Source organism: Phoca vitulina, unplaced genomic scaffold (assembly GCF_004348235.1).
Source record: "Phoca vitulina isolate PV1807 unplaced genomic scaffold, GSC_HSeal_1.0 scaffold7, whole genome shotgun sequence".
NCBI classification, from domain to species: Eukaryota; Metazoa; Chordata; class Mammalia; order Carnivora; family Phocidae; genus Phoca; species Phoca vitulina.
The window spans coordinates 52212126-52224367 of NW_022589710.1; positions in this window are offsets into that span (position 1 = coordinate 52212126).

The window sequence follows — 12242 nt, forward strand, 5'->3', positions numbered from 1 at the left end:
TGGATCTTGAACTCCTTTTCTCCGCACAGATGCCATGTCCACATATGCAATGAAAACTCATAATCTAGCTAAAATCTACTTCTCCCAGGGGTTTTCCAGCTATTTCTTCTACCTTCTGTATTACCAGTCCATTTCCCCTCTACCTTATTATTCCCATCAGCATTCAAAGATGCAATAGTGTTCCCTTACTTCATTTCCTTGTCTTCTACCCACTCTCTGCAATTATTCTGCTCTCCTTTAAAGAAGAGCTCCATGAAAGGCTGGTCTATACCAGCAGCTTCAGTTGTTTCATCTGTCATTCCCGTCTTAGTTTACTCTGAACAGGGTTTTAATCCTTCCCCCCCTCCCCAACCTCATCACTCAAAGTACCAGTGATTTCTATCCTACAAAATCTCTTTAATTCTTGGCCTATTTCTTACTAAGCCTCTCCACACCATCAGACAAAGTTGAACAATCCCTAATCTGTAATGGATAGTATTAGCAATGGTCTGCTCACACACATAATTCTGGCTATTGCCATAGGATTGAGGATCCAATGAGGCAGCACATGTAAAGATGTATTTTTTAAATTAACCACTAGGTACACATTAATTAATTCATAGAATTATACAAAATTCAGTTTACTGAAAAAAAATCCAGTTTACTAGATTATTTTAAAAGCTAGCAAGCAGAGCCAAGGAAAGATAGATGACCATATGTTATCCCTTAATCTTTATAAACTCTAATCTTTGGCATGAGATTTTATTTACTTTATTTAAAAAGGAGACTTAATTTTACACAATCTGTAATTATTTCTTTGCCTCACTCCCTTCCTGGAAAGCAGTCCTATAATGAAAATCATAGAAGGATATGAAGATGAAAATAGAGACAGTCTAGCTCTTAGAAAAGTCTGTGTCAAGTGCATAGTTGCAATTGTGTGCTTAGGTCTCCATTCCTATTCCAGTGGCCCCAACACTAATCTTCAAATTCCTATACTTTAAAAATAAGAATGTTCAAGTCAAGAGTTTGGGCTTCTCAGTTTATCAATTAAGATTCAAAGTCTCAAAGCAAACTACTAGTGAGTTGGAACTACTATGACTCATGGATTGTTGCTTGAACCTGCCTTCCTCTGCCATCCAGGCTGCCCATCCTGAGTGCCTAGATTTCCAAAAGTTTTGGGTATGATAAGTGACTATGGTAGTATATTGAGTAAAAGTAGTTTTCAAAGTGGATTCTGGACTAGACTCTTAAACCCATCCTAATATAACTGGATTGCTTACATTAAAGTGATCAACCCTTGTACCAAATTCTAAGATCGAGTCTATAAGTTTAGATGTTTTGGAGTGAAAGGGCAGAGGTGGAAGAAAAGATTGTGTATGATCTCTTTTTCCACCACCACTTCTAAGTAGGACACTCTTAAAATTCATCTATTTTCTGTTTTAGAACAGATGCAACTGAGATTGAGTGTGATATTCATGGCCTCTTTAGGTTGTGAGTTGCCTACACGGGTCCCCTGTATTTGGTTCCCTTCCTTGTTGTCATGTGGAAAATTACTGAATTAAGTCAGTTTCAAATTATCAATGGGAAAATCCACCTCTGACTGAGATTTCAACCCTGTTTGCCACTTGTTCCCTGCTCCTGTTTGTATCTGGCTTATCTCTAAAAATTTTTACTGAATCAGAGAGCTATTGATCATCGACTAATCTGTTCCTAAGATCTAGTTGTAAAGGTAAGTTATCTATAAATCATCATAGATTTAATTGATTTTTTTTAATTTGGAAAAAATGGTGTTCAAACACGAAATTTTTTTTTTTGTCTGAACATCTTTGTTACTGTAACTTTTGACTTTTATTTTGAGATAATTGTAGATTCATATGCAGTTGTAAGAAATAATACAGTCATTCCACTGTAATACCTACTTTGTCCCCCTCCCCCCATAACATCCTGCAAAACTGTAATACAATATCACCACAAGGATATTGAAATTAATAGAGTCAATACAGAACATTTCCAATAAAACAAAAATCCCTCATGGTGCTCTTTTAAAGACATACCCATTTCTTTTCAGCTACCACTCCTTCCTTAGTTAAAGGCAACAACTAATCTGTTCTCTATTTCTGTGATTTTGTCATGTCAATAAAAGTACATAAATGAAATCATATCAGTATAATCATTTTAGGAATCTGCTTTTTGTCATTCAGCTTACTTTTCATAAAATGTTTTTCTGATCAGATCATGGTAACCAGTACAGAGTTATCTTTGATGGACAATACATTCGAAAACAAATATATACAATATCTAGCCTTAGCCTAGCTAATGGGACTTTTCTGTCTCTTTTTAACAGTCAGAACAATATTCTGTAAGAAAATTCTCATTCATAGATATCTCATTATCCTTTCATTATTCTTCCAGTGGGAGTTTTAGGAAACCACTACATTTGGACAACTACTGTTCCTGTTGCTGTTTTTGCTTGTCAGGTCTGTCCAAGAGAAACAAAGCTGGACAAGGATAAAAGGTGGTAAAGGCAGATTTTATTCCGTGATAACTACTGTAGTTCAGAAGAGAGTACAGAGTTAACTGAGCTCAGCTTCGCCAAAACAAAGGGCACAAGACTTTTTAAATGCTGGAGTGTGCTAAAAGAAAGGCACAGGATCATTGAAGGGGATTGGGTCCATGTGAGTCAGTCAGTTGTCTGGGTTGCTAATTGGTGCTTATCCAAATGAGAAACACACTTCTCCTGTCTTTGTGATGAAGGTAGTTGTGTAAATTAGAACAAGGTGCCCACTGAAGTTAGGCCCTTACTCTCCCACCAGAGCTATCTCCTGAATATTGACATTTGAAAGAGATTACCTCTAGGTCTTGGGAAGACAGGGCTGGGTAGTAAGAGATTTACAGTTCAAAGGGGCAGAGAAGGGATTTATCAGTGCAAGTTTTCTAAAGTAATTTGTCTAAGAGGGGTTTCGGGGCCTATCTGCCTATTACCAGGTTTGGGCTGGAACAAACAGCAAATCCACTTGGCAGGATTGAACTTTCTCAGGGAGGCATTTTACGTGAGGTCTGCGGTCATTCTAGGAACATGGCCTTATACTTCTAGAAGCCATGCTAGAAGTTTGGTTAAGTCTCTTGGTTCAGAAGTTTAGATGGAATCATTTTGTGCTGAAAGTTTTTGCAGTTCTTAAGGCCTACTCTGGGTCAGGTGTAGGGTTTGTTAGAATATTGCATGTAATATTGCAAATCATCCCCCAACCCTGAGACAGACTGTTTGCAATCTCTCTCAACATCTGAGATAATTGAGATTTGTAGAAAGAGCACATGATAATTAATTGGTAGGCCTAGGATTTGAAGCCGGTTTTATCTTCTAGGGCAGAATCTTACTGATTCTCTAAAATGTAAAATCTATAAATTTGGTAATTTTTTCAGATTCTTATTTTTTATTTTATTTATTTATTTATTTATTTATTTATTTATTTTAAAGATTTTATTTATTCATTTGAGACACAGAGATACAGAGAGAGAGGAGAGCATGAGCAGTGGGAGAGGCAGAGGGAGAGGGAGAAGCAGACTCCCTGCTGAGCCAGGAGCCTGATGTGGGACTCGATCCCAGGACCCTGGGATCATGACCTGAGCCGAAGGCAGACGCTTAACCATCTGAGCCACCCAGGCGCCCCTTCAGATTCTTATTTGAAGAAAATATTTCTAATGTGGTATTTTTCTAAATTTACTTCTAGCTACTTTTTCTGTTTTTTGTTTGTTTGTTTAATTTAACACCCTCATACCATCTCTCTTTTCAATTGAATTAGATCTTTGGATAAACAAAATGAAGAGAAGATGAAATCAGTCTTTTTTTTTTCCTCTGTGCTCCTTAACTTTATTTTCCCAATGCATTCATAATTTTCACTTTTCTGTTAGGTTTGAAAAGGTGGCATACAGCAGAAGAAAGAGAAAAACAAGAAGATAGTTGAATGGAAGCAATGATCTGCATTTTAACAATTAGTCAAGATGAGACAAAATGCTGGGATTCTTAATTCCAGCACTATTCACATTTTGAGCTGGGTAGTTGTCATGGGGCACTGTCCCATGCATTGTAAGATGTTGAGGAGCATCCTTGGCCTCTCCCATGCAAATGCTAGTAGCGACCTTCCCCATGTGATAACCAAAAATATCTCCAGATATTGCCAAATGTTGCCTGGCAGGCAAACTAGTCCCAGGTAACACTTACTGGATGAAAGGTTAAGGAAGGAAGGAAGGAAGGAAAGGGGAGGGGAGGGGAGGGGAGGGAAGGATGAAAAACATTCTACTTAATGTGTGCCCCAACTGCTGCCCCATTTCAGTTAGTAACATCTTCTGAATTTCACCACAGCGCTCACGGATCCTGCCCTGTTTCAAATTCTGGCTAATATTCTCACAAGTGAGATGGCCTGGCCCTGGTGTGACCTCTGTGCTTGGCCCAGGCACCAATTCTTTGATGAGTTCTTGCTCTGTTTGCTTCTTTGTCTCATACTCCAATTCCATTTGACTCATTGTTTTACCACTGAAACACCAATATTTCTAGGGACGAAAGTACTGTTCTGCCTCTCCAGCCTCTTTGGCCGAAATCTTCATTTCACCCACAGAGCTTAGGGCAGTGCTGCTTGCCCACCTGCTGGGGCATTCCTCACCTTCCCTGCTGCCCTGTCTTTCTGACTAGGCCTCTCATTCTTGCGTGCCACTTAATAAATAAAACCCCTGCAGATATGTTTCAAAAATGAAAGTGTGAGAGCTAAAATCTAAAAAGAGCTAATCCTGGCAAAAGTGCAAGGACTGGCAAAAACAAATAACAGAACTGATTTACAGAGAGAAATGGGACAAATTAGCCTCGGTGAGGAGACCATACATTTCTGCAGAAAGTACTCCCAGACTCTACAATGCCGCAACCAAGGAAGCTGAATTGAAAAAAATTAAATAAAATTTTAGAAAGACTCCCCATTAGTTAATTTCTGTTTCAGTCACTTTTCTCTTTTCCCTTTTCATATGTTTGTACAGGCCCTTTCTCTGTTATTAGTTGCTTTCTTAGTTTTATTAGTTGCATTATATATGCTCTCTGGCAGTGGGGATGTGTTAAGTAGGTCCCTGATTGGCTCTCATTTCCCTCGGTAGGGTGGTAGCTGCTACATGATTAAACAGCAGCCAAATAGATCCCTCAGTTTCAGTGCTCTAAGGGATTATAGGTAAACTAAAGCCATCTTGATGTTTTTTGCCCATTTTGGTTTGGAATAAGAAGGAGAGGATAAATCTGTTTTAATTCAGAATTCAAAGAAGAAAGCCAAGGAATTAAATCAACAACCTCAGGAATTAAATCAATAAATAAGCAAATCTTCCGCATGCAGGCACTTTATTTTAAAGCTCCTTTTAATGTCTAGCCACACTTACTTGGTCACCATTCTCTTATGCAGCAAGCACTTCGGGAAATTTATGCCATTTAGTGGGAGCCACCTTCATGGCCAAGTCTCTTTTCATTTAAAGGGCAGACAAATAATGTATCATTTGTTTTATACCTTTATCTGAAAACTGCATGGAAATACTTAGCAATCCACATGTTTATTTCATTTTTTACCAGAAGGTCTTGTTCCATAACAAATTTAGAACAGAATAGCTTCTAGATACTTAATGCACTTGAACTAAAATGTATTCCCAGAGGACTCACAGTGATTTGCAGCAATTGTGTATTTTGCAAGTAAACATTTTAATGCTTTAGAAAAAAATTCTGTCCCTCTATCTGTGAGAGAACCAATTGCAAATACTAGGAATCTAAAATTGGGTACGTTATTTCTTTCTGAGCTTTTATTGTTGGTCACGTTAGCCTATTAAGTACATTGCTTGTTTAGAAAAGGCCATTGCTCTCCATAGTCTGTTAGGTTTCTAGAGAGCTTATCAGAACTTTTCTTCCTAAAATAATTAGAAATCATTTAGTGATGTCACAAACTACTCGATAACAGTCAATACGTATACTGCCTGATCTTACTGACTGGAATATGTAAATCTTTACCTAGTATTTCTTCGGTTAACTTGGATTTGCCATTATTATTAGGTAGTATACTTGGTATTTGTTTGTTTTTGTATATATATTATTTATTAGGCTACCACCAGAGAGGCAAAATATTTTAAGGACAAGATTCCTGGATATGTTTGGAAGGAGAACAATATTTCCACTACTGATCAAGAAGATAGGATGTAGGAGCAAAATAGAATTTGTTAAGGGTCAGAACAAAAATGCACAATCAAATATTTGAATAAAATCAGTGTGCTTTGAAGCAGAAGTCACAAAATTGGGTTTTGGGGATAACTATGAAAGAGTTTCCCTCTTTCAGAAACTAAATCATTGCTAATTAAAAAGGTCTTCAAAACCAACAAGGGCAAGTCTGCAGTGTACAAAGTGGAAGATGTAGCTGTAACTTTATAACATGAAGAGAAGGAAAGATCCATGACCCAGGTACAGGTTTAGAAGGGAAAAATCGCAGTAACTTAGGATCACTGTCATTCATTGTAATAATATGTAAACTCCCCTTTTTTTAAAAAAATATATTTATTTATTTGTCAGAGAGAGAGAGAGAGAGACAGGCAGAGGGAGAGGGAGAAGCAGACTCCTGGCTGAGCAGGGAGCCTGATGGGGGACTCAATCCTGGGACCCTGGGATCACGACCTGAGCCGAAGGCAGACATTTAACCGATTGAGCCACCCAGGCGTCCCAGTATGTAAACTAACAGTGCAATACATTGAACAAGCCAACATATGGGATGCAATCATCAAGCAATTTTTTTAATCTCCCATTTTTTTCTCTTTTCAAAAAATTAGAAACAACAAGTCTTCATTAGTAGCGATTAAGATAAAGTACAGTATGTTTATGTAATAGAATACTATATGCCATTTTTAGAATGGAGTAGATAAACATATTTGGACTTTGAAAGATGTCTAGATATATGGTTATGTAAAAAAAAAAGCAAATTATGGAAGAGAATGTATAGTATAAGCCATTGGGTAAAAATATCAAGTCAGTGGGTATACAGATAATATGTGTTACATAATATATAAGTATATTATTATTATTATATGTAATATATAATGTATATGTAAAGATCATATTATTATATATATAATGTATATATAATAGATAATATTGATTTTCGCTATAGTTATCTTTGTAACTATTATAGTTTGGGATTATAGGAAATGTTAGTTTTTCCCTTATTCATTTCTGTATGTGAATTGTGTATAATAAGCATGCTGATTTATAATATATTATTGTATACATAAAATTTATAATACAAAATACATAAAATTTCAATAGAGAAAACAGACTGGAAGGAAATATACTAACATGATTACAATAATTATTTCTAGCTGATGAAACCATGGAAGATTTTTAATGTCTTTTTAAATTTATTTATAGAGAGAGAGAGAGAAAGGGGGTAGGGACAGTGGGAGAGGGAGAAAGAAATGCAAGCAGACTCTGCACTGAGCTCAGAGCCCAACTTGGACCTCCTCTCACACCAGAGCCGAAACCAAGAGTCTGACGCTTAAAAAAATTATTTATGCTCTAACAAATCTTATTCCGTGTTTATATGCCACACTTAAAAAAAAAACAGAATTTATTTAAACTAAATCAAAAGCAAAAACGGGGGCGCCTGGGTGGCTCAGTGGGTTAAGCATCGGACTCTTGATTTTAGCTCAGGTCATGATCTCAGGGTCATGGGATTGAACCCCACATCTGGCTCCATGCTCAGCAAGGAGTCTGCTTGAAGATTCTCTCCCTCTTCCCCTGCCCCAAATCATGTGGGTGTGTGTGCACCTGCTCTCTCACTCTCTCTTTCTCTCAAACAAATAAATCTTAAAACAAAAACAAAAAAACAAAAAACTTTAGTTCACCCATTTCTCCCATCCTCCACCCCCACTTCTGGCAACCACAAATCTGTTCTCTATATCTATGAGCTTTTTTTGTTTGTTTTTCTTAGATTCCATATATAAGACAGACCATACAATATCTGTCTTTCTCTGGCTTATTTCACTTAGCATAATGCCCTCAAGGTCCATCCATGTTGTCACAAATGGCAAGATTTCATACCTTTATGGCTGACTAATATTCCATTGTGTGTGTGTATATACATATATGACAATTTCTTTATCTATTCATTCATCACTTAGGTTGTTTCCATATCTTGGCTGCTGTAAATAATGTTTCAATGAACATGGGGGTGCGTATATCTTTTTGAGTTAAGGTTGTCATTTTCTTTGAATAAATACCCAGAAGCAAAGTTGCTGAATCATATGGTAGTTCTATTTTTAATTTTTTGAGGAACCTCCATACTGTTCTCTCCCATTTTCAATGCCTGCAGGGGGCAAATTCTTTCCTTGCCCTTGGAAAAAAACAGGAAGCCCCCGCAAAGCCAGTGGCTGGTTACTTTTAAAGCACAATCTCAATCAAGTAAATAATTAAGCTCCAAATTTGATTTAAAATCAAGTGAAGCTTTTTTGCTTTCCCAACCTGAATCTGGAAGGAATCTTGAAATTGACAGAAAGCAACAGTTTACATTTCTTTTTTTTTTCATCCCTCCATCCAAGCTTATTTACCTCTCTCTCTCTTTTCCTTCTATAGCTTTTCTATTCCTTGCCATCAACATCAGGATCAATGACAAGAGCAGAAGTAAGGGATAAAGGAAACTTCTCTATGGACACTGAAGTGGGCATTGACTGGTTATCTCTGGGTTGATTTGGCAGATACTCAAAGCTGACTTACTTTTGTAAGCTCTTCAGAATATGTCCCCAACCTTTTGATGAATCACTCACCTGCAGTTCTCATAGGACTAAGTGCACCTCTACTTCTGCTGGTCCCTCTCTTGTCATCACTAAGAATCCACATCACCTCTGTGTTTTTCTGGCTAAAGCCTACCTGTCCTTCTGGAATGGCTTTTGGACAAGACTAAAATGACTCATGGAAGTTTTCTCTCATCATTGGCCCTCAGTTGGTCCACTTTTGTACTAATGTTTGAGAACATGTTATAACCAGCTCAACAATCTCTCCTTCACTGTGTTTGCAAAGCAACTATTTAGGAATCTCTTGCCCTTAGATCCTCCAGTCTTTGTGTTCCTCAAACTTCAGGAATTCACATTAAGCTGTAAATGCTCTCCTAGAAGTCTTTTAATTTAGTTAAAGAGGGATTACCTCCAATGCCTCATTCCTTTTTGAATGGAGGAGACTCCTAATTCACCAACAGATCTTTCTACCTATAGTTTTTGAAGAATTTCCTAGAAGTACTTCTACCTTGTTTTAGAACTTAGAGGTAGCAATCAACCTCCCCTTCTCAATGGTAGAGCAGGACAGGGAGAGAGATTTCCAGCTTGGCTCATCCCAAATAAATCATTTAAAATCCTCTCTCAAGTTCAGAGTCCCCTTATCAGCTCTATCCTTGTTATGAGGGAGGGGATCAAAGGTCCTCTAACATATTTCATCAACTATTCTAAACCTTTTTGTTGTTTTTTAGCATCTCCTTTGGAATATGCCTCACCTGTTTTAATATTTTTCTCTGTATTCTGTTTCAAATATATTGTGATGTTCTTTATAGTTTTAGAATTGTGCTATGAAAAACTCTCTTATTCATTTGTATAAACTATTATAGTAGCACGATTTCTTTTATTCATCTTTTGTTATGGTTGTTCATCCTATTAAATGCTCTGGGAATGTTTTTTTTTTCCCTTACATGGACTCCAACTCTCTTAATCTTCATCAAAATAATATCATGTCTCATTACCAAAACAAGTCATTTTCTTTTAAAGTCTTTTATTATTCTCTTTTCTTCATTAAAACATCATCAATCTCATCTCTAATGCTAAATCATTGTGACTGAAGGAAAAGTTCACCCAACTTCTATATGTAAGTTACAAAATTAATTATAACTTTGTCAAGGAAAGATTGATATAAATTGGGATGAAGATACAAAATGAAATGATATTGAAATGATATATGCAGTCTGTTGAGTAATATTTAAGACTACTAATTTTCTGGGAACACTCATTCTCTCAATATTTAAATTTCAGGCAATGACACTTGAGATGAAGCATATTTTATCCTCATGGGTAACTCTCATTACATGATTATCATTTAAGAAAAGGGTACACATACTAATATTTCAGACCTTTCTAAAATTGCATGCTGCTAAACTTAGCTGTTTTATTTGTTTAAAATTTTTGGACAGCTTTTGTGAATATATACATGAGTAAGGAAGATTTTCCTACTTTGTTCTGAGATTTTGCTTTCAGGGTAGAAAAGAAGAAATGTTTTGTTTCTTTTCACCCTTTCTCCCCTTTTCCCCCTCTCCCTTTCCTCCTTTTTATCTTTCCAAGATATATTTGTTTTAAGTGAAAAGGAAGTTGATATATAAATCTCTTTCTTCTAAATTATTCTCATTAGCAATGTATGTCACATCTACCCAAAAGTTTGATATAATCAAGTGTCCACAGGCCATTTACTATAGGAAGTCATTGTTTGCAAGCCAGAGAAGGAAGTAACCCCTAATACTTGCCATATTCCTCAATTTCCTCTCTCTACATAGAGAAAAGACATAGGAAAGAGTTTGTGCTCAAACGCCTCGGACTGCTTAGTGTTTAGCAAAAAAAAAAAAAAAAAAAAAAGAGAGAGAGAGAGAGTAATTGGGAAGTGCTTTTAAGAGAAATTAGTTTCTCTTGTCAACTGTCATTGAGATGGATTATACTCAGCTGCATTGCAGAAGCAGCAATGAAATCTAACATATTTGCAGCTAAGACAATAGTGTGCGTATTTTTAAATTGCATCAGGTAGGGCCTATTATTTAAGATTCGTTGCTACTGTCATTGTCACAACATCCTACATGATTCAAATCAAGCATCAATTCCATTAGTCAGTCTCTCCTTTTCTGTCAAAGATGCACATACAGGTTTGTGTTGCTTAGAGTAAATGCATCATCTGAATGGAAATGTGTCAGGAGATATTAAATGATATAGGTATGATTCATAAAATAAAATCAAATAAATATATGAGTCCCTCTCTCTCCAAAAAAGGCGAAATTCCTTATAAAAAACCCAGAAGAGTATGAGCTCTTTGTAGACAAGCAGAGTAAGATAATCATCTTTCTGTTTCTACCACCTAAAGAACAGTCAGTGTTGAATGGTGTAATATTTAATAGGTGATCAATATACATTTTTTGAACAAAATCTTCAATGAATGAATGAATGAAAATCAATGAAGGCTTTTAATATATTAACAATACACTAAGGAAATAATTTGTCCTATTAACATTTCCCTGGGTGCTCAGAAAAATATGAAATAAACATACACCATTCCAAATTCCCAAACATTCTATAATGAGTCATATTTATGTCAGCTTGTATGCTTAGGAATTGACAATATTTCACTCTACTAAACAAGAGTGAAGTGCTGCCATAATTAACTGTATTTGAATAGATGTTCTTGCATGCCTGCTACTTGCATGCTTTCATCAATACATATATCCAGGAGGCCAAAACACCAGGGGAAGTTGCATTTTTTTGTCACTGAGAAATATTAGATCAAGACCCATTTCATAAGTTAAGGATGAAACCTACAACACATTCTCCAGAGCTAATCCCAAGGCTACACATCAAAAATGGATATTGGTCTACTGCTCTAAAATATTTTTAGATCCACAGTCACAAAAGATATTCCATTAAAACATTAAAACCACCAATTAAATTTAATCATATTAATAAAATAGCCTACCTACTTTGTTTAAAAAATTTAAATAAATACTGTATTTGTATTTACTTGATTGATCATATAATTCTTTCACACCACACTATAATATTTATATAGTTAGAACACAACCTGCTTCTTTTAATTTACTACCACTGCTTATGATATGAATATTTTGTTAAGTATTTTGAAATTTGCATTAATGCCTCAAGGAGTCCATAATAAATTGAACTAAACCTGAAAAACAGAATTTGTTTACAATACTAAGGAACTAAAAATCTTATTAAGTATCTATTATGTTCCATGTGCTTTATTTTATCTTATGTTTCAACTGAATGAGTTTGGTATTATTATCCTTATTTCATAATTGAAAGAGACACTCAACAAGTTTGGGGAACTTGCCCATGTCCAAACAACTAGTAAGTTATATGCATACCTTAGCCTGTCCTTCACTCCTCCATACGTCCACTTACAATGGAATGAATTGAAGATCCTCTTAATGATGAACATCACTGCCAGGCTAGTT